The sequence below is a fragment of the Anabas testudineus genome, chromosome 16 (assembly GCF_900324465.2).
Source record: "Anabas testudineus chromosome 16, fAnaTes1.2, whole genome shotgun sequence".
NCBI classification, from domain to species: Eukaryota; Metazoa; Chordata; class Actinopteri; order Anabantiformes; family Anabantidae; genus Anabas; species Anabas testudineus.
The window spans coordinates 16,010,186-16,035,064 of record NC_046625.1 but is presented as its reverse complement, the minus strand read 5'-3'; positions in this window follow the sequence as shown (position 1 = coordinate 16,035,064).

Here is a 24,879-nt window from a genome sequence, read left to right as displayed (position 1 = left end):
TGGTGCAGAAGGAAGTTAGGTATGAATTCTACAAGTTATTTGAATAAAACAAACTAGACAGAAATAATTGTTTGGATTGATTTGCTGAAGAAAAGATTATAGGAACACTTTTTAATCAAAGTTTGGCATCAATTCACAAACTTCTGGGATATTAATAAACTGGGTCAGTTAGGTAGCAGAGGGGGTTGTTAATGAGTTTCAACTTCTTCGGTGTTAATGAAGGAGAAACAATGAGACGACCCCCAAAACAGGAGTTTTACAGGTGGAGGCCACTGACATTTTTTCTCTCCTCATCTTTTTCAGTTTTTTTTTTACTAGTTTTGCATTTGGTTAGGGTCAGTGTCACTACTGGTGGCATGAGGCGACACTTGGACCCTACAGAGGTTGAACAGGGAGTCAAGTCCTCCAGGATGTCACATCAGTATGTACCATTGTCAGAAGGTTTGCTGTGTCTCCCAGCACAGTCTCAAGAGCACAGAGAGGATTCCAGGAGACAAGCGGGTACTTTAGAGAACTGCTTGAGAGCTGGACAGGGCCATAGAAGGTCCTTAACCCATCAATAGGACCGGGATCTGCTCCTTTGTGCAAGGAGGAACAAGATGAGCACTGTCAGAGCCCTACAAAATGACCTCCAGCAGGCCAGTGGTATGTATTTCTCTAACCAAACAATCAGAAACAGATTCCATGAAGGTGGCCTGAGGGCCAGACGTCCTTTTGAGGGCCTTGTGCTCACTGCCCGGCACCATGAAGTTCGACTGGCATTTGTCTTAGAACACTAGAATTGTCAGTCTGCCACTGGGGTCCTGTGCTTTTCATAGATGAGAGCAGGTTCACCCTGGACCCATGTGACAGACATGAATGGTCTGAAGAAGCCATGGAGAACGTTATGTTGCCTGTTACATCGTTTGGCATGACTGGTTTGGTGGTGGGTCAGCGATGGTCTGGCGAGGCATGTCAATGGAGGGACACAGACTCCTACAGGTTAGACAACAGCACCCTGAGTGCCATTAGGTATCAGGATGAAATCCTTGGCTCCACTGTCAGACCCTACACTGGTGTGGTGGGTCTTGGGTTGGTCCTGGTGACAACAATGCTTGGCCTCATGTGGTTAGAGTATGCTGGCAGTTCTTGGAGGATGAAGAAATTGATACAATTGACTCACCCCCATTCTCGCCTGACCTAAATCCAATAGAACACCTCTGGCACATTGTATTTTGGGACATTTTGCCAGCAGGTTGCACCTCAGACTGTCCGGGAGTGATGCCTTGGACCAGATCTGGGAGGAGATACCCCTGGGTATCATCTGTCGCCTAATTAGGAGCAGCATCCAAGCATTTGGGGGCTATACAAAGTACTGAGTACCATTTTGAGTTGCTGGAATAAAATTTCAGTAAAATGGACCAACCTGCAGCATAATTTTTCCACTTTGATTTTCAGGGTGTTCAGTGGAATTCATCCCTCTGTAGGTTGACCATTTTAATTTCTATCAAACAATGTGGCATCCTTTCATTCCTAACTCATTACCATATCAGTTTAAATATCCAGCATGTTTTTTTCCCCATTGAAATCTGATGTGTTTTCAAAGTGCTCCATTACTTTATTTTGAACAGTGTATTTTATGCTTTATAGGCCTCAATAAAAATATGAAAAGTAAACCGTAAAACACAATCAAACCATCTTGTCAGAATGTTTTCACCCATACAATTCATTACCATAAAGAATTTGTTACTGTAAATATTGAAAAAAAAAAAACTGATGAATGTTCTTCTTCTGAATAACTAAATGAACTATACATTATAAATAAATATTTAAATGTGGTAATGTGGTAGTGATTTTCAGCACAATTTAGGTATGAAACACAGCTGCTTTTCTATTTTCTTACTTCCGCTTAGATCAGTGCAAGAGTAAAGAGCAAGAGGAAAATGCCAAGTCTCAACAGGACATTATTCTATTTGACACAGATAAGGCATCTATCATAGATCAAGGAAAATGGGGATATGCAAATAATAAAATGAAAGGGATATGATATTTAGAATGGAATTTATTCTTATTTTGGAGAGACTCCCAAATGAGAAAATATAGCCTATAACATTTGAATTCTTGAACACAGAAGGTCCAGACATGTGTTCACAATCTGTTTTTAAACTATGTGACACCAAACTGTTACACAAGCGCTGCTTTCATGGTCAACGGTGTTTCTTTTGTTTCTCTTGTGTTTTTGTCTTCTAAGTAAAGGGGAAAGTTTAGAGATATACATTATAAGTTTTGAAGAGTGTAATTATAGATTATTATCATGTTCTTTTGAAGCACGCATAAAATAAATGTGTTCAAAGGTTTCCAGTCTTTGGCAACCATCAAAACATGTCATGATTTTAAACCTCTGACATTTGGCATTTGGTGATTTAATGTTTACTGGGTCGTAAACTAAGAATCTGTTAATATAAAAGTAAGAAAAAAGAAAGACGTAGCATATATCATGTGCACTGATGTCCACACGAGGTAAGAATATGTTGTTTCATTTGCTGCAGTGAAACTTGAGTGAAACATAAATGTTTTAAAATGTGCACCTAAAAATAATCTGTTGCTCCATACCTACACAGAAATACGACCCTGCCCATCCCCATATTGACTGAATCATACACCCAGTCACCAACCTGTTTGTAGAACCCTGTTAATACCAATGTACTATGTCATACATCAAGCCCTTAAAACCATAAATTGGTTGTGCTTTGCAGAGATTTAGTTTGGCTTTAACAAGAAGGGCTCAAATGCCATGCTGCTCAGTATTAATCCCAAAAACAGATTTACTACTTGTGAGATATTTGGAAAGTATTCTGGTGAATGAAAGGAGGAGATGTTAATGGCAAGGGACAGGGGTATCACAGAATCATTGCCTGAGAGTCTGGAGTGAAAGTTCAGTCACAGGAGAATGGAGTATATTAGCAGAAGAGCCAAGAATGTGTGTGATAAATCTCGTCCAACTTGATGCTAAGTGTCACGTTGTGTTTATGGTGTACAGATTGCATACGACTTGTTTTCTCCAACGTCTGGGCCAGGACAGACTTTTTTTGGCTGGCAGAGAGACTAGCTGACTGACTGACTCCACAGGCAGGCTTGACTATTAGCTAGTATTGTTGGGTTTACTTTGTCACTATGACCACCTGAGCGGCTATCTAGCTGGCTGAGTGTCTGTCTCACGGCCTCACTGAGTAACTGCCTTACAGCCTGATTAGTTCTTTCGCTGGTTGGCTTGCTGCCCTGGTGCCTGGCTGGTTGAGTGATTGGTTGGTTGGCTGGCTGTCTGAGTGAGTCTGAGTGATATATGATGTGGTTCAGTGTGGTTGCGATTAACGGATTGGCAGAACAGTTGCATCCATTAATAACTCCACCCTATAGGGGCTGGAGCAGTCCCCAGCTGCATGCTGTTGCTGCAGTCAGATCACTGTTTTTGGAGAATTAATAAAGCTAGTTATAAGATTTGTAGAATGTGATTTTGAAATGTGTTTACTCTTTCATTTGAGAGTAAATATCAATTTTGAGCGCTGTTTGTGGTGAAAAATACATCGGAGGTGTCATCACCACTATGCCTGACTGTCAGAGAGAGGCAAATGCACTGCTTCCCTGAGCTGCATATAGATCTCCTTTGAATCTCACCCACTCATTGCTGCAGGGTTTGAAGAATTTAAGTTAATAAACTGGCTCATAAGGCTAGATTAAAGATGCCGTGTAATTTGATTAACTGAATGGGAACGAGAGAGGCCAGAGATGGGAAAATAAGCTTTTCCAGGGCCTCATTAAAGGGAACAATCCTGTAAAACCTCCTGGGTGAAATTGTACTGTGAAGACACTCTCTGAATAGAAAAAAAAAGAAAAGAATTTTCATGGAGTTTCAACACACCGCTGAAAAGTAGCTGCAGAGGAACATTTTGTAATAATTTACATGCTCAATGAGAAAATGTTTCCAGTTGTGGTATCCGTGCTGAAGGGAACACATTCTGTACCTGATCCTCTGATATTGTTTTTGTAACAAAACAGGCTTAGCTTCATTGTTTAAACATGATAAATTTGTTTCTTCATTCTTACTCTCCCAAAAACAAAACAAATACAGAGTGATGATCCAAAAGTGTGACTAATTCCATAGTAAGCACCGGCTCTGTTTTATTTGTGTGTTCGGTTAATTTTGTTTGAGAGTTCTTCTACATTTTAAATCCAGGAAATATGACAGCACCTCAACGTCATGTGTAGCTGTAAGGCAAGGGATAGAATGTAGTTTTAATATAATACTATAGTATTATATTGCAGCTCTGTTAAAGAGAACATATATGTTAGAAACTAAATGACTGGGGCATTGCTGTTTTGTCTTGTTTTTCATAGGCACATGCTGTAAGTAAGTAAATTAGAAGGATTTGATAACTGAGAAGGTTTGGTATTTCACCTTTGATAGGGGAATGTAATGTGTTTATACATGTATTTCTATTTTATTCCCCACATTTATCTGCACAGGTAGTACATTTTCTTCCATTGGGGATGTCCATCTGAGAACTTTATATGAGGAAAAAAAAACACAAACCAAGTTCATTCTAATTCTTTCCCAATGTGGGCACATTTTCAATGCTGTCTGACTTCATTCCCTCATCCACATGTGCAGGGAGATCAAGATTAGGTGTCTGCAGAATGAAAACCCAGGAAGCTCACCTGCTCGCCCTTGATATTACGCTGAAAATATAAAATCCATTCCCAGATTTAGACATCTCTTGCCACCAAAAAATGTTCTATTCTGTCTGAAGCCACAGACTGCGGCATCGTTCCTTTATGGCTCAAACTAGATGTCTTAGTTATTGGGATGAAGAAATCCCTGTCAGTGGACATTCATGGGAGAATCCCCCCCCCTTTTTCTCACTCTCAGCAAGGTGAGGTTAATTTATATTTCTCAAACCTGCTCCTTTCTCCTTAGAAATGGATTCAGTTGAAGAGTTGGCGCTGGATTGTTATCGCTGTGCTATCACTCCGCCGGGACAGCCCAGCCATCATCACAAATGGCCGTTTTTCAGCAGAATAAAACATATGAATTAAACTTCATAAGCTTATCTGGCCTTTGATATGTAGAAAGCCCAAGGTTTATTTCCACATTAATCCCCACACCCGTCTATTGCTTTGGGTCTTTGATGCATGAAGGTGGGTTTAGAAACTGGAATCTGCCAGGTATATATAACTGCATGTTTTACCCATCGCTTGAGCTTCAGGCCCTCTTCCCCCACCCCTCTTTCTTTCTCTGTGTCTCTCTCATTCACACACACACACAGGTTTTCCCTAAGAATTTCATTACAAAAGGCAGCCATATGCATTGAAATACTGCCGGCAAGCAGGGGTCATGTAGCCCGATACTGAATTTCCCTTGCCTTTGTGCAATCTTAATTGTCTGTCATTTCTGTCTGCAGCCCCGTCTGTGTGCGCTCCAAATAAAACCTATGGAAACATGAAAGGTGGAGCACTGCCCTCACTTTCATCAAGGGATCGCTTACCAGGCCTTGCCGTGGCTACCCCAGGCTTGTGTTACGTACCTCATAAAAGTAGCTCTTGTTTCACCGATGCACTGCCCCATCTGGGCGCTGGGCTAATCTGTCAAGCCAAGCTCCCAGGCAAATTCTTCTGCAGCGTAATAGACACTGTTACAAACTCTGCTGCCTTTCTCCTCCGCTCGTCCCCCCCCCCCCCCTCTCATTTTTGCAGAGGGCTCCCCTGATGCCCTCTGATGCTGCTGACAGTTGGAGCTGAGGCTGGATGCCATGGTGAATTTATATCGTGCTACTGCATCTGCCATTGTTTTCACTGAGGTGTTGACCTCCACACGTCCTCATCAGAATGTTGCCTCAATTCTGCAACTCCAAGCAAAATAGATACCTACAACTCGGTGGAACGTAAAGGGTATTCATGCCAACGAAAACCCCCCTCACCATTTTGATAGTTGGTGAAAAACTTTGACAGGCAGTTGGAAACCTGTGGGGAATTAGGTCACAGAGGGAGGGGAGAGAGACAGAAGGGTGTTTGGAAGGGTCTTGGGGGAGCTGTGTTCCTACTGTAGCTCAAGCTGTATGCTCCCACAACAGCGCACCCATAAGGATGGGAAACAATCCCTCAAAAACTAACCTATCTGGTGTCCTTCATACTTCACCTCTGACATCCTTTTGATCCTCTCAACCTTGATCTCACTGTCAGTTTCCACCCTTGTCGTCATTATTCATGAAATAGCTTCCCTGTGTAAATATGTATGAAAGGAGTCCATGAAAGACATTACTGCTTCAACAGGAAACATGGAGGTGTAGCTCACCAAGACTCCTGCGAGTGTATTGATTGTTTACTTGCCACTGTAGCAGGTTGATATCTTACAGCAAAGCCTATTTCTTTATCCAGTGTTGAGCACATCAAGGCAGATATGTGGCATAAGCTGGGACAGAAACACTGACAGCCTCTCTGTTTTTTCATGGCCTGTGCCACAAGCTGAGCGAGATAGTCACTGTATTGAGTTTATTTCTCTTAAAGCAGCCACCGATGATCACGCCCTCCGTAAGCCACATACAAGACAGCCATGGTATTTTAAGCAGATTTCCTCTTAAAGGGGAGGAGAGGCAGATATTTCTCTTTTAAAGTGGTCTTATCACCCGGGCTGTCGACTCGCTGGAAAACCTGACAGCTACAGCCTGCTGAGGAACCAAGTGGCCTTGCTGTGTCTTCCGCTGCTAACGATAGACAGGCGGGACAGCCGTGCTACTCTGCTATTCTTCTCCTTATAACACAGAGTGGCATGAACCTTTTGCCTACTTATTTATGGACATAATGCTCTTTTTGTGTGTTAAACTGAAACTAAATAACTTTCATACATTTATGACCATGGCAATGAGGAAAATCTACAATGCGTTTGCTACATGTTTTAGTATGAGGAAAGAATTTACCCTGCCACAGCCTCTTACAACCTGTGTTGAGACTTTGTGAAGCTGTTCATAAAGACGGTGAATATTTACATATATTCAGTGTTTTCTCCTTCTCAACATGGTATTTTCCCACAACCTGTATTTTGAGAACCCCATAATTCGTCACCTTTATCATTATGTTAATGCGAGCCAGTTATTTATGTGTAAGTGAATTCTTTTTGTCTCAGCCAGGGGTCAATGTTCAGTTAAAGGCCTCAGCCATGTGTAGTAAAGTAAACTAAGCCTGGGCACTGTATACAGAGGGGCCTGAAATATTCATTATGCTTAACAATGCACTGAGTTCAGAGTTAAGCTCTCCTCACATTCCAGACCAGTTATTAGTCAGCATTATAGTTTATTTGTCTAGAGGTAAGATAAACCTGAATGCTCTCAGCCCGCTGCTCCAGACCAGCAACACCAACTGGTTTGTTTGAACAAAAGGAAATACTTTTTATGACAGATAGTCCAATAACAGAAGATAATGCAGACAAGGCCTAAGAAACATATAATGCCACTGTCAAGCTGTGATTGGGAATTATTCGCCTGTCACCTTTTTTTTCTTTATTTAGGTGTGCTTTGATGTTGTGTTTTTTGGCATTAGTAACAAGGCATATATCACTGTGCTAAGTAAGAGCACTCTCTATCAGTGAAATGCAAGATCCCAACGCAGGAGTAAGTTTGTTGTCTGGAAAATATTTGAACGGGGGTGACATTTTTGAAATGAGATAAGTGTATCTTTTCAGCTTATTATTTAAAGAAGTTCTTAAAAGTATTGTGATTTATCACGTACACACATCTTTCATCCTCACATTCATATATTTGTTGTTTGTGGCTGGTTCCACTGCCCAATCTGAACAGTGTTTCTTTTTACAGAAAGCCACATATTATAAAAGTTGTAAAACTGGAAGCAATCTTTTCCTTTGGTAGAAACATCACGTGATTTTTTTCCCCCTTTTATTTCTTAATATCTGAGTTTTTCCCCGGCCACATGAATATACTTAACTCAATAGAGCATGCAACCACAGTGGTACGAGGCATGTGTAACCTTAGTGTGTCAAATTTGTCTACAAGTGTTTATACTGTAATATCCTGCCAGTGGTCATCACTATTACCCAATTCTGACATCCAGTAACTGCACTGAAAATATGAACCACGGCAGGAAACAGAAAGTGAATATTTGTAAATAAAAAAAAAAAAAAAAGTTAGTGTCTTAAACACATATATATTTGTGAATTCTCTGTGATGTGATTTTCATGTAATCCCAAGATAACTACAGTAAATAAACAAGTTAAGTGTAAGGTGTGACACACACATGCACAAAGCCACTTGGCTCGTCAAACAAACCAAACCGCCCATGATTCCACCCGTTTGCTCCGAGTGTCTTAATGTTTTTAATTAGCTAGAAACTGTGGTGTTCCCTCTGTGACTGCTTACTGCCTTCTCATCACACTCACTTCTTGATGTGTCCTGAGGATGAACTTTCTGACAAACATGTATTGAAGAAAAAAAAAAAAAAAAAAGCATCTTCTTTTTAACCAAAACCAGCCTACAGTGTGGCGGCTTGCGGACTGCCTGCTGCTGCACAGAACATTCCCATCACAATCATGTTCAATTGTCCCCTAATTGTCCTCTTCTCTCTCTCTAGAAGAAGTTGCTGACATGAGAAATTAGGCAATCAGAATGGCATTAGTGCATGAGCGCAGGACCGGGGCATGGTTATACTATAATGTATAGGCCCCATTGGGGGTGCAAATAAGCAGGAAAATACTCCCATCTCCCTTTGAAGTGATGGCTGCTCCCAAATTAAACTCTTAGTCACACTGCTATCAAAAGGATATGGTTGTTAGCAGTGCCCTGCTCTGATCTGAGCACACTTCTGGATCGTATTACAATGTGACTTCTGATTGATGCCCTTTAGGGGTGATCATTGTGAGTAAACATAGAAATTCATGTCCTTTTTTAGGAATGTGCCACAGAGGAGTTGAGAAATTATGGGTTATTATTCCAGAATGAACACAGTTGAAGAACATAGGTGGGACAGTAATTTGGTCACTGTTATATTTAATCACTAAAGTACATATAGTTTTAAAAATAGGCAGTGAATACAAAATAATAGTCATGTGTAAGGCAGTGTTTCACATATTAGTATAATATGTTAATGTAGTAATATTATTAAATTAAACTTGTTTTTTTCTTTCTAATTGTTTGTATTAATGATAGAGAAAATAATTTACTAATCAGCACTGCTGAGAAAAAATAGTGTCATAGTCACAACATAGTCATAATCACAAAGGCAGCAGAAAAAAAAAAAAGTTGAGCTGATAGCATAAGGAAAGAAACAGTTTCCAAATAAACTGGGTCAGGTATAACACACACACACACACACACACACACACACACACAAAAAGAGCAGAAAAAAAGCTGAAAAGTTCTCTAAAACCTCCTGGGGGATTCAGTGAGATTACCCTCCAAAAAGATTGAATTAGTTTGGCCAACAGTAGGAAGAAATGCTAGAAACTAATGGCAAATAACAAGCTTGTGACAATTCATCAGGCAACTTCACAGAGGGGAGGGCTTCAGTGGAATGCCTGAGACGGGACCTTTCCCCTGTGCTATGTTGTTCTAACAAACAATGTCAATGAGATGGCATCCTACCTCTCACCAATTTGCATGGTTGTCAGAGGAGTGAAAGCCAGTTTAAAGGTACATCCTTTATGTGCTGGAGAAAGGATTAGGGCCAGACCCACAAAGAGGCTTTGATTTTCTTGCAAATATGTATAAGAAGTTTGGCTGAGAGAAAAGTGAGTTTTCAAAGCTGAAACTTTTCCAAAGCATATGATGTGTGTGTGTGTGTGTGTCAGAGAGTGTTTATGTGTGTAAAAAATGAACTTTGAATACATAGAAATATAATACCACAGGAAATTATATAATATCCTAAAGAAGGAAATGTATTAATGAACATTATGTAAGAAGATTGTATCTTTGATGAAGTGGTTTATTTAATTGAGAGAATGACTTAAGCAAGTATTGCGTGGAAATGATCTAAACTGTCATGATCCATGTTTAGCCTTTCCAAAGTTGTGTATTTTAAGTAGGATTCGTCCTGTGAAACTTGACGGCCTCCTCTGTGTCTGTCTTTGTTCTTCTCCCTCCTTCTTCTTCTTCTTCTTCTTCTTCTTCTTCTTCTCTTTTTGGTTTGTGTTGTTTTAGGGGCTCTGAATAAAGCTTCTCACCACTCAGTTCAATGATTGTCACACTGATCCCACGTAAACAGAAGGAGCAGGCCTGTGTGTGCACCATATGCACTTAGCCATGAGGTTAGAGTGCAACCCTCATTAGCATGTATAAACTCCCGGTGTCAAGAGGTCGCCTTTGACCCTAACACATAAAATCTTGCTCAAAACATGGCTGACACAAAGTATACCTCTTTGGGTGAGGGCTGTGCACTATGTAGGTAATTAACATTGTAAAAGTAGATTGTAATGCCTTCTTTACTTGAGCATGACTGTTTATAACATCTACTAAAAACTAATAAATTAATAATAGGTCAGTTTTTTTTTTTTTTTTTTTACTTTAAATCAATATTATTTTCAGTTACAATTAAATAGCCTTAATATTAAATGAATCAACATGCCTCTAAATGTTAAACACAAACATGTTTAAAAGCTACTAGGTACTGTGCTGCACTGCTAAATACAGCAAAGTGACTTCCTATGACCAATTATAGACGCATCGACACTTGCTTGGAGAAGATTTACAGAAAACCCTCTCTGTCCAACAGTTGCTTCACAAGTTTAAGTCACTTAATCGATTGACGGCTACATGGCAACAGTATTTCCACCAACTTCGGTTTACATTATAGGTTTACACACACACAAAAAAAAAAAACCATACTGCTTCATGCTCAAAAAAGATCACCGGAGAAGCGGGGTCCCTTCGGTGGCAGTCCAGCACAATGTGTTCCAGTTCACTTTCATCATGTTGTACCAGCTGAACACGGTGTAGCTTTCAGCCCTGCCCTGTGGGAAACCAGCCTTTCTTTTCTGTGTGTGTGAGTGTGTGTATGTGTGTGTGTGTGTGTGTGCGCGAGATGCTGTCGAGCTATGTTGTCCCAAGCTTTCAGCGGCACAAACTCCCCGTCCTAGGGCCTCCAGCGTGGATTGGCTACAGAGACTCTGTGTGGCATACTCGGATGAATGCTACCCTGATTCTCTACCAGAATGCCACCAGTGCAACCCCTAAAGCATGTCTGTTGGAGGACACTGGGCTGCCAAGAGGGGGCCACTTTTCTACATTTCTTGTTCTACTTCATCTTTTTCTTCCTTTCTATTCTTGTCCTTTTTTTTTTCTTCTTATTCTTTTTCTTTAAAGTCAAACAAAGCAAGTGTCGGTCTGAAATCAATGCAATGTCCCTACAACCCCCCGTTTTCTTTCGCTGTGAAGTTCTCGCTAACTTTCACACCCTAATTCCTTTGTTGCTTCCTTTTTTGTCCTTTTATTTGATGACAGAGATGCACATTAGGGGTAGACCTAATGTATAGTTACACACATAAAAAAAAAAAAAAACAAAACGCCACATTGACTCCCACTCACATCTCCCAGTGTTAATAAGCCAGATGGTCCATATGGGAAACTTCCTCTTTGGATGATCTTTTGAAAATGTTCTCCTCAATGCATGTTTATAGGTCAAACCATGAAACTTGATCATATCGTCTAATAATGGTAATTGTTCTGTTTATATGACATATGAGAAAGTCAGTCGTGACCCTACAGCTGACTGGGTGCAGCAGTAGTCAACCAGTAAATTGCTCCCCTCTAATTGTTTGATTACAGTATGCTGCCTGGGACACTGGATAATGTAACCATACTTCACTGAGATTTCACACATTAATTTATTCTTTCTTTTTTCTTTTTTTTTTAGTTCATGTTAAAACAGCTGTCTGGCATATAATATAGTCCTCATTGACTTGTGTCAACAGGTTTACGAAAATAACAATGTTCTCATTGTTTAGATAGGCCTCCGTTCCAGACGCTCTGAATCTTGTGTTGTTGACGTTCTTGAATACTTTACGATATTAATTCTCTTCCCCATGGTGACTTACTATGACCTAATAACAAGTGCCCTTATTTTTATAAAAATACATGACAAATTCAAATGCTAAACTTGATCCTGCACTTGCATGCGTGTTTTGCCTGGGACAATAAATCATAGCACTAAATAATATAAATGGAAACAAGAATAATACACGGGAGATTCTGTTCAGCGTCACACGTAAAGGGTTTAATCTAATTAGATGGTTTAATGCAAGTATCAGTCCTTGTCCACAGAGAGGGGACTTTAATCACAGTGCGAGTCGCACAGTCATTTCTGGGCCTGGCTTCTTTCCAAACCCTTTAGACGTCCTTAAGGACTTAAGTACGATTCATTTTAAACTCTACAATCAGGCTTTACTTTTTGGTGTTTTAAAATTTCTACAGAAACCTTGAGCAGCTGTGGTCATTCTGCCAGTTCACCAATTAATTCTTGGAGGCCAAATGTTACCAACCCCGGGGGACTCTAATCTAAACAAACTCCAGGTTTCCATTTTCAAGCAACCTTAGAAAAAAGGATGTGAAAGTTTGAATCTAATATCTCCTTTCACATGTCTGGTTTGTTTACATTACGGTTCCTCTTGTATTCCTTTGGGGAAGCTTGGAAATGGTAATAATGTCAAGACGTGCTATGTCTTTAATGGCTCAGGCGAGGAGGAGCTTGCCTCCAAATGTCCATGTAAAACCAACACTGTGCTGCGGGTGTTTGTACAAAAGGCCTAATCAATTCTGAAGCTGATACGTAGGTAAAATAAATGAGACTTCAAACAACGTAAAGTAGTCCTTGAGGGATGAAAACAAGGCACAAAGGGAGACGCACTCTCCGTGACATACACAATGTTTCATCTGTGAAGAACACCAGAGAGCCGTGGCCTGTTTAATGTAAACTCGGAGAGGTTGGATTTGTTTGGTGTCAAATCCAGTAAATAATTAGCTGCTTCAGAGCAATGTGGAGTTCTTCAAGAATCTAACCTCAAGGCCGCAATGAAATAAGAGATATAAACACCTATAGCGTTGGCTGGGAATTTATTCATATGTATGTCATGAAAGTGAATTCAGTTTAAGCATGAGCCCCAACTTTTCAATGTTAAGGAAAACTACTGGCAGGGAACATCTGGTCTGTCGGATTGCATGGCCATTTGTGTGAAGTGCACACCAATACTTATTTTAACTTATGACCTATATAACTTATAACTATGTAAACACAGTATATGTTTTTTTTTCTCTTCTACATTTTTTTTTTCAACCTGTAACCATGAAACCTGACGTTGTGGCTCTGTTTGGAGCTTCACCAATGTTCAGAGCTGTTACTTTAATTCTCATTGCGTTCCATAATGACGGAGGAATGACTAACTCAGCTCGGGTGAAGCCGCAAGCATTAAAACCTGACAATAGCACAAGTTCTAGGTTTGCAACGGCAGCATTTAGAGCTGTTTGCCAAAGCTAGTCTGAAACACTCAGCCTTCATAATCAGTGGTGAAATCAGTCCTCAGAAATGTCTGTACTAACCAAACATTATCTGCTGGTGATTATCTAGCACCACTGCTGAGGTAGTGCAATCCAGTGCACAGCAGTGGCCCTGGGGAGCCCTCCCTTTTCTGGAGAACTAATGTTTACAATCGTTTAGGGGCGTCCGTGGAAGGCATACAGGAGACACTGGCGTATGTTTGTCTCCATTTTGAGGATTGCGGTTAAGCTGAAGCTCATCTGGTAACCTCATGGGCTGCTCATCCACTCTAAAGCTTTTGTCATTCCTTCTTTTCCTGTCCTCTTCCTCTATGTCTCTTATTTATTTCTCCCATTTGTCTTTTTTTTTTTCTAATTCCCTATTGTCTTCTGATTATTTAATCCCTTTCTTCCTTTTATATTTTGTAGCATTGCTTTGTTTTTACGTCCAACTTTCTTCTCCTCTCAACACGTCTTCTCCGTTTTTGCGAGGCTACTCATCGTATCAGCTGTCTCTGGTCATGCACTGGTATGTGCTGATGGCTGAGTTTTAGTAGGCCTTTCATATGCGCGTCATATGGAGCCACGGCTGGAATGGGATGTAGCTGGAGTAAATCAATTTGTCATATGAGTAAAATCTGCTGAGTGCATAGGTTCATGCGCCTGTTTTGTGGTTCATCTTTTGTCCTCTTTCTTATTACTGTGTCGGTTTGGTGCTAATGGCCACAAAGTGATGTATTTGGAGAAAGGAAGAATATCATTCATAACATGAGTGATAGCTTTCTTTAAAACGAGTCACGTGTTGCTTTTATTCCAGGCCAACACATCACCTAAGCTACTTGTTGAGTTAAGTTTAATGCCAGACTGACGCAACACGCTTAATGCTACACTGACGTAAAGGGCTGACTCGACTGTGATGTCACTTCCAGATGAAATGCACGATTGGAGAGATATTAAGTCTTTCCCTTTAATTTGATACGTATCCCGCTAGAAAATGAAGTAACCAACTCATGCAGAATGACTGCTGTGCAATGAGCAGGGAGTGCTGCATGATGGTGATCGGAAATGAGTGCAGCAGAGAGCCAGGCTTTCTAAGATTATTCAGAATGAATTGTCTGGACTCTTGAAATTTGGGAAATATTATGTGATTTTTTTTATATGCTATCAATACAACTATACGCGAATGCAAGGAAACAGCACAAGGCAGTGTAAGAAGGAAACAATATGATATTCAGAGAGCGTAAACGCAAGTAGAAACAAACAAAAGGGTGCATTGGAAAGTAAGGATGCGGGTTGTGGCCGGGGTAGCGAGAAGGCATCTGCATCTGTTTTCAGCTTCACAGAACTGGAATTCATGTTTGTTTTGGTTTTTTAGGGTTAAGTTAACATTTTTTGCATTTTTTTTCTCATTTAACCATAATTTAAATCTTCGGGTTAGGATTAGCCAAAGGTATTTAGTTTATTCCTTAAATATATTCCTAGTTAACCCTTACTAGTCAACAGCTTTTGTTGTGAAATAGTTTGACTAGTTCATATCATTGTCACATAATTTCATTAATAACACATAAATGCACATTATTAAATGCACCATATGGCCCAACCCATAATGTCTTGACACTTCAATTAAATTCTGCGATTCCCATCATCTCTGACAGAAGCTGGTCATTTGAATTTATGTCAAAACATGTCACAAAACCATCAATACCAGTTAAATCTTACTGAAAATCAAGGGAATCTTGTTAAATGGAGGTGCAAAAGAAATGTGCCTTTTAGTTCCTGACTCTTGCAGGAAAAAAAAGAACAAATGCTGAATGGTAATTACTGTGACATAAGTATGTTTGATCTCTCTGCAGGACTTGGTAAGCATTGCTAAGACTGGCACTAGGTAACACGGCAACACTAACTAACACACACCCACAAGAGAAAACACAGCTGAGGAGGAAATGGTGTCCCAGGGATTTTAGCCTGACCGGTGTGTTTATTTTCCTCCCATGGTGCACCAGGGCGAAGCTGCCTAATGCAGGGCCAGGGGTTCCAGTGGGGCTCTTTATACTATATGTGTATATAAAATTGTCTGAAGCCATGTGTGTGACTTTATAGCTGGTGAAATCATTGTTATTCATATGAAGGGTCAGTATTGTGAGAAGTTTTCTTTCTTTTGTTTTGTTTTTGAACATGTATTTTTGGAAAAATAAAGTCAAATACTTAATTATTTTAATTTTGCAAGGTTGGAAAGTAAAATTTTTAATTCCATTTTACTTTCTTTTTTTAATCATACATATGCACCATACACATAACTGGTTACGCGGAGGGAGCAGAGAGTGAAGGTAGTGTCTGAGCATTGGATAAACATTTGCTTTTCCCTGCTGCCTCTGCCTGTGTCTGGATTATGAAGGGCAGATATACAGCACTTCAGAGTGTGCCAATTAACAGCCCAGCAGCGGCCGCCACACAGGAGGGCCCCTCATAAAGACTCGCCCTATGGTGTAAGCCCTGCTACTATCAAGTGCTTTATCCAGGGCCGAGCCCATACACACAGCTGTTAAACTGGCAGGTTTTTAAGCGGCCCCAGAATTGCCGACAGGCCCGGGAGTTCATAAAGATTTTCTCAGTAAGTCCTTTCCCAAAAGAAGGAGAGAGAAGGAGGGTGAGGAAGGCTACTGGACAATCAGCGAGCAGACTTTGCTCAGTGACTAGATAGAGCCACTACACTTTCTGCCTTCATTCCTTGCTGTGTCCTTCTATCTAGCCATCTCTCTTTCCGTTCTTGACCTCACACTTTTTCTCCTTTTTTTGCAAGTGAAAAACCAGTGATTGCAACAGTGGGCAAGCCAACAACAGGCAGGGGGTAGCCTGCTGAGGACTTGGAAGTTGGGATAACTCCAATCGTCCAAGCCACTGCCACCCCTGCCTGCCACATACCAACTGCTGGCATTTGAACAGCTTTGATACATATTTTAAAGGCTGCAGTGCATCAGAACTGTACTAATCTTAGTTAAAAGGCAAGCCACTATATGCCTTTTTTTTTTTTCTGCATGGAGGCCCAGCGGCTCATTCAGCAAATTACTAGGATGGAAGGACACACAAGCTGTGCATGGATTGACAAGCCTATGAAATTTTAAAAATGAGCAAATATATACCCACTGGCCAGTGTATACAGAGTAAGCCAACACAGAAGCCACTTTTTCTGTAAATGCACTGTCCCCAACCGTAGTTGAAATAATAATAATTATCACATGTTTATATTTTCAGTAAGCTGTGATGAATGAGCTAGTTAATAACTTGTTCATTCACTTAGATTTAACCATATTGGAGGAGGAGTTTGTTTCGGCTTATTGCCAAATATTCAAAGTTAAACTAACATTTTCAGACGATGGCACATAAAACTCAGCTATAAAGGAGACACAAGTGACCACAGCTCTCAACAGTGAGACCAAACCATTGTGTTAGTGGAGAAACATGGACGGCAAGCTAACTGGACAGGATGGTAGATGTCATTTGACCAACACGTGAAAGTTCATGTGCACTGTGTGCACGGCGGCATGTGCACCTATGAATTGAGTTCTAAACATGTCTATAATTTAAACATCGTGACTGTATACAGTGTGTGCATATGTACCTGACCGAATGCATGTGTGTGCGTGTGCATGTGTGCACTAGCAGCCTAGGGTCCATAGCAAAGGTTTTTTCCTGACTAAAGCATAGATAAAGCAGTAGAAACTGAGCTGACCACATGCTACACAGTATTGGCCACAGATGTGCCCAGATAGATCACAGAGAAAACGTGATGGCATTTCCTCAAGATGTGGATGTGTATTTTTAGACTTTGATGTGAACATGATTTGCCATGAAAAAATGCTTTGTTCATGTGATTCACATGGTCTCAATAACAGGGCTCATACATATTGTATTGCAATGCAGACGTTTTTCTGTCTCAGCAATAGTCTCTGTTGATCTCGGGACGCTAGGTAGCATGCAGAATGAACTTTCTGGTGAAGTAAAAAAGGTCCATGTGGTTAAATATTACTTTGACGACAGGAGTAGCATGAATGGCATGTCAGTTGTTGAGGCGTTCTGTACAATAATTATCCATTTGGAGGAGATCACGTGACCACGGGTCCTTCATGCAGGCTCCTCCTTAAATACCCAGGAATTTACAAGGACATAATGTGATTTAATAAAATGTGATCAAACCATTGTTAAAAGATAAACTAGAGTCTGTCATACAGATGCCACATCTTAAGCCTGTATAGATGATTATTTAGTGTAGGTCAGCCAACCAACTTTTTTTTTTATTCTATAAACTTGTTTATAGAAGTTGAAGTGCAATTTTTTACCAATAATAAAAATGTCTTTTTCTTCTTCATCTATTACTGAACTTCTTTTGAGTTGTCTTTGTTGTATTTACTAACTAGCATCACATTTAAACGTTTGTATAAAGTATACATTGGATGCATAATATTTAATTTCTAATGTGGCTGCTTAAATGTCACTTTGTGCTTCACGCATTTAGGAATGTATGCATACTTACCTATTAATGATTTCCTAAAAAATCACCCGCTGGATGGCTAAGGTAACAAAAGCTTGTCTTTTCCCACATAATTTGCATGACATACATTAACAACAGCACAGTGCTTGCTATGGTGGATAGCTCTGCAGTTAATATGTGACACAGCCAGCTTCTGTTGAAACTCCAAGCCTTCTGCACCATGTGACTAACATTACATGGGGTACTGTACAGGGCAACGGTAGGCGTGAAGAAAGGGCCTCTGGTTCAAGCAGAGGGGAAAGGTATCACTGTAAGTTAGTCTGGTTGTTGACCAGCCTGCTCTGTTTCTCTCAGGTTTGCGTGTGTGTGAACTGATAGTTCCAACACATTGTGTTCTTGTTCTACTCTTCTTCTGTTTCAGCTTTGGCAGGTGACCCGGCATTGGATGTACTGGCTACTGTACTCCAGGTGACAGCTTGTGACATTGTAATTGTCTGCTTTGGGCAACGGGATGGAGGGTATAATACATCTTGTATTTCCTTTCAGCTGAAATTATTGATAACCGGCGGTGAGAGGTGGTGTTGGTATCACTAACACAGTGTGAACAATTCTTTATTGATGATATGAGTGCATTCTGGAAATTATCATGATATATTCTCTGAAATCAGTTGTTTAAGATATGAAGACATTGACTTTATTTTGTGCACATTAATAACTAGCATATGTCATTAGTAATCCAAGTTCAGATTTCTCAGAGAATACTGGCAAAATAAATTGCCTGTAAAATAGTGTTGAGGTTATAGTTGATATATTATGATAAGCTTTACCATTTTCCAACAGTTTCATAATTGTATTAATTTTATTTTTTATTTAAAATATTATTTACCAGATTATATCCTTTCTGCACTTAAAGATTTATGTAATTAGGATTGTTTATTATGCCTTATTGTAGCAAGTACACATCTATACTCTATACAAGTGGACATTTTTCACCATAGTGAACATAGGAAAAATAACAGAGGTGGTGGTAGGAAGGTCGAGTTGGACAGAGGAAAAAGAGATTTCACATTAGTAGAGACCAAGCTGGTGAGCTGCATTTGATATCACCTTCTGCACTGCACATGTGCTGCAAGTGTTCACAGACAGTAAGGCAGAAAGAAGCATCCTCCACTAAATGGAAATTCCTGTGCTTCAGCCACAGCTGCAGTGTGACACTTCAGATGGCTGCGCTTCCCTTTGTACAGCCCCCTGGAATTAGCCGAGACCACAATGGCATCACATCAGAAAGGAAGGCAGGAAAATCAGACTTTATTATCTGACGCTGTGGAAATATTTGTGCAGGGAGGAAAAGGGGGCACACGACCCCTGGCTTCTCTGTCATGTCAACCTGCTTTTTATTGTGGAAGACACACACACACACATATGCAACTAGCTTCAAATAAGTGTCAGCTAACCCATTGTTATGATACCTGTGGGCTGACTTGGTACACTACTGAAATGCAGACATTCCTACACGTATCATTTTTATGCTGTTCCTTTTCTTAGTGTTCTAATTTTGGGGGCAATAAAAACAATAGTTGATATGTTGTTGATGTCGCAGTCAAAAGCAGGTTATGTGATATCTGTACCTTTGTATTCTCTAGAAAAATCGGTGTAGCACAGTCAAACTGAAACAGTACAGAAGAAAGCGTTGGGAAACAAACTCTGTGCTAACGAAGAGAATAAAACTTTCCATCAAATTGTGTTTGGGGAGGGGATTCACTTCAAAGAGATCTCAACAACAGTGTTGTCTGTCTAATTTACGTTTTCGAGCACACGCCAAATGTAAAAACCCTAATTTTGAGGAGTGTATAATTACAGGGAGAGAATGAATGGCTATAAATACTCGCGTCATTACTAGAGCCTCCTGAAGAACATGATCCATACTGAAGGATAATTAAGGCAAAATATTTCTGATCCTCCAACCAGACTGTATCAGGAATGTGTGCGTGTGCACTCGTGCTCCGGTGTGTTCGTGTGTACTCTGCGAGTGTGTGTGTGTGTGTGTGTGTGTGTGTGCGTGCGTGAGAGAACGAGAGGGGGGTGGGGTCACAAGGCTTTCTTTCCTAAATATAGTTTGATTCTGCGTGAGCTGCTATGTACGGATACTTCAGGAGAACTCAAGACAGACCAGCTTTAATTGGTTTGTGGAGTCATTAATGGAACAGAAGCACAACTTGAGACCAAGCGCGTGTGTGTGTGTGTGTGTGTGTTTGTCTGAACATGAGCACTTATGCAAGTATATTGGACACAGTCAATACCCTTTAAAAACAACAGACACATGGAAATAACTTTGATCAACAAACATGTAGCAAACAAGAAGATAATAATGAACCTCCATGTTCAGCCGAGGTCTCTTAAAATAGACTATTTCAACTAGGATATATCGAATTTGAGGATAATATTTCTAGATTAGGCCAGCTAATTAGTGCCCCAATATTTGGCACGGGGCTTTGACTGAGATCCAAATAAGCATATTGTCCTCATCGTAGAGGAGTGAAAGAGCTTTTCTGTGTTCTTCCCTCAGAGTCAGAAAGAATGTTCAACGGAGACGGAGAAAACTTTACTAGACTGCTCTCCCTGTCTCACTTTGTTATCTCTTTTTCTCTTTCTTGCTCGATCAAAACAGGAGAATGTCGCTTTGAGTGGCCGAATGAAAGAATACCACACAAACATGAGTGAGAGGCCGTGTTTATTTCTAGTATATCTATAAGCCAGGCCAGGTTTTTGTGTCAGCAGGGGTCTGCATGGGTTGTTGAGTTGTCGTGAGTTGTTGCTGAACCGGCAGCGAGTCAGTCAGCCAGCCAGTTGTCAGGCAAGTACCAGTTCCTTGTTGCTATTTGTGTTTGAGTGTAGCCGCGCCGAGAGCCTCCCTCCCTCCGTTTTCCCCTTTCTAACCGAATCCTCCGAGCTCTTCCTGTGGCAAGAATTGTGTCTTACAGCAGCCTATCGCTTCTGGAATGAAAAGCCTGTGACCAAGGCGTCTGTCCCTTTCACTGCCATTGTGTTGCTGAAACAAGGAGCAGCAGCGAAGTAGTCAGCTAAACATGATGTAGCAGGGTTCGAAGGTGGCCCCACTGAGGCTGCTGATGCTGGTGCTCCAGTGACTTGTTGTTGCTTGTTGTTGCGGGTCCCCCCCCCCCGAAACTGAGGGCCAAGGGCTGGAGCCCGGGACAGCTTTTGTGTCAGTGTCCGACCAGTGCTATGCTCACGAAGCTAGATAAATGGACTAGAGGGGGCGCAGATATGGGCGGGCGTCTTTGAGCAAAGACAACAGAGATGTTGAGGGAAAGCGGGGGTTGAAAGAGGAGGAGGGTGCTGGGATAGGAAGAGGCAAAGACATTTGTGTTGTTGGACTACAAGGGGTCGAATCTGTTGTAAGAATAGCCTGCTTCTGCCAAAAAGGACAAGACAGTGATAAACTTTCCTCCCCATGCAGTCACTTCTCCCCCCCCCCCCCCCCGCCCCCGCCCTCCTCACTCTCCCTGTTTCACCCCCCCCCCCCCCCGGGCTCCCGCACACACACGCACTGTCACAACGCACAATTCCCCACTAAAATGAATGGCTTGCCACAGTGTGACACGTCTCAGTTGCAGGGGGAGATGGTCCTTGTCCGCCAACAAAAGACTGTGGTGTGATGGTGGGGCCACAGCCTGTGACAGAATGCTAAATTGTTTTAGGGTCAACAACTTATTGTCTTTGCATGAGCCACAATTTGCATATCTCCCGAGTAGTTTTCAGCGCTCACTCCTCAAATTAAAATAGCAGAACCTCCTCTAGCCTTTGAACAAGCTAGAGCCTTTTAAGGGCTGCTAGGAATAGTTTAAGCCTTTCTTTCTTTTGTTTCTTTCCTAATTTTTTATTCTATCACGCGAGCAGGTGGATTTATGATATATCATATGGTAGTTATTATTTAAAAGACTAATTATCTTATCATTACAACCATTATGGGCTAATTACCATAATATAAGAATTAGTTATTGTGTCCTACAATGGCTACAGTCTTTTAAAAAGGTGATTAGAATATGTATTTACCTCTGTAATCCCAAAGAGCATTATCCTTTAGCTGCGTGTTTACATTTCATTCATTTATCTGCTCTATTTTATTTAATTTTTTTTAATTCATGGTTGTTATTTTCTTATTCCCCCTCCACCACCACCACCACCACCACCACCCCCTGCCGCCCTCCTGCATCTTGGCCCAGGGCATGCGGAGAAGAAATGGCTGGAAGTGACAGCCTAATTATCAGCTCCAACTCTGCTCATTACCCATTAGACAATCCACTGTACATCCACTTACTAAATGAATAATTTTGTATATATTATGGAAACACAATATTATGGCCTGCAGCTAACGCCTTTGCGCTAACCTCACACTGTTTCAGTACAAAAGAAATAAATGGGACACCGAAAGGTTATTTAATTTTAGCCCCAAAAGCCAACTCATGAGAGGATGTCGTGTGCAAATGGAGCGCGGAGGGGAGGGAAGGAGGGGAATAGGAAATTTACACACCTGCCTTTTTTTTTTTTTTTTTTTGCCACCGCAATATTAGAATCATTATTGCCAAAGCACGCGTTGTAGCATAAGTGAAATTGATAAGGGCTGCACATGGCTTAATGTTATTCTAATTTCTATCGAGCAATATTTAATGAGGGCGCTGAAACCATTTTCATCAGCACACATTGCAAAAAAACAAAAAAACAAAACCGTGACTGTTCAGTTAATATTGACACAGTCACATTAATTGTTCTTTCTGGATTATTACTGTAATACACAATCTTTCAGATTTTTCTTTTGGTTCACTGTTTTTTTTTTTTTTTTTTTACCGTCTACGTGAAGTTAATGTAACTGTAAAAGCACAACGACCTCCCTCCGGTCAACAGAACCTCCACTGACCTTTGTTAATTTTTCAACACTGTCCTCCACTGCGTTTAAGTGACACAGGTTTATGCACATAAACGTCCCTCCTCTGCCACGCAGATATGGTCTAGTCAACGTTTACCAAGCATTTGAAAAAAAATAAATAAATAAAAATAAATAAATCACTTGTGCCCTTTTGCACTTTGCTGCCACGTTTTGTGCAGTTCTTTGTAATGTGCGAGTTATAAAAGAGGTAATAATATTCCCATTTCGTGAATGGATTGCTATTTTATTACTATTTGATAACTATTTGAAACTACAGTATTTTTTAGATGTAACCAAAAAAACTCATAAATACATTTTTATGTTACTACATATAAACATTATTATTATTATTACTATCCCCACAAGTGAACGAATTTCTGCGTTTTATCGATTTTAAAATGTTCGACTTATTGTAATTGCATAATACAGTTCGGTTCAAGGTGTTTTAATTAAACTACAGAGCACAACGTGTGATAACACAGGCGCGGTGGCCTTATGAGATGTGGAGCTCTTCACAGGCTGCAAGCTGTTTCATGCTTTAGTAATATATTCGTCGCCTATAGAGGTCGCTGTGATATTGCAAAACAGACGTGCAAATGTCACTCCACAGGTTTAGGCCACTCCAATCATTCACCATGTGCAACTGCTCTCTTTGCAGTTTACTGTCCTTTAGGAAGATGCCCTGACTCCGACTGAACTTTTTCTCAGATTGTAGCTATCGTTTTACCAGTACAAAAAAAAAAAAAAAATAATAATAATAATAATAATAATAATAAAAATGTTTTCAACCAGACAATAACATGCTGAAATGCTACAACAACACTCCTGAGTAATGAGCTGCTGTAAATAAAAATCCAAAAAGGAATAAAAAGAGAGACAAAATAAGAAAAACACTATTTCCAATCATTTCAAATAATGATTGCACTCTCCCTGTAATATGTTCCAGCCTCATTAGGCCATTGTGGTAAATCGATATTTGCTTTTGGTTTCCGACTGAAGAGCAAAGAAGCTGCTTTTACAGGCTAATAATCACTATCAGCCGCAGAACAGACAGGAGCCCAAAACCCTGACCCTGCTCCACAGGGCCGACAATGGCAGCTTTCTCCTCCCCTCGACAAAAAAAAAAAAAAGAAAATATTAATAATTTATCTTCGAATCGACTTCTCTCTCTGACAGATTAGATTTTAACCATTTGATTTTGTTTGGACTGGGCGTTCCCATATTATTACTTAATGACCTTCCCAGCTGCTCCTGTCCATTTTCTGTCACCAGCAACCATCTGGACACTTATTAGCACCTCAATGCATCCACGCTGCTTTCCTCCCATACTTGAATAAAATTAAGCTTGGTTGCAGACTGCCAATATTCCTCTTTTTTACCCTCCCATTCCCACCCTTCCTCAAATTAAATCGGCAGTGGGACAGCGTAATAATAATAATAATAATAATAATAATAATAATAATAATAATAATAAAGACATTGAATTAACATAGGAAAAAAATATAACCTTAGGATCTTGAGTTTTCTCTATAATTTCATTTAGTTTATTAGGCAAAATATACGATCTGGACAAATTCCTTCAACGTTTCCTATTTACAAATTTAAATCACTTGGTATTTACATTAAAGAAAAGACACCAAAAACACAAGATAGAGACAAATAATAATTATAATTATAATAAAGTAAAAAGCCTACCAAAATTGCCCCAATGAGCAAAGTGTAGAGAGTAACATTATAGGCGCGATTATAGGCTACACAACAATAGAGGAAGTAATCCATCCATCCACAGGATATTACCAAATTACGCCATTTGTTCTGTACCGACTCAATGCTACGCTGCATTATTATTTCTCATTGTCCTTTTTTTTTAGGGAGTGTAAAGTCTTTTTTCTATTTTCTTTTCTGTGATTTTTTTTTTTTTCAAGCACGATTTCAAAAGA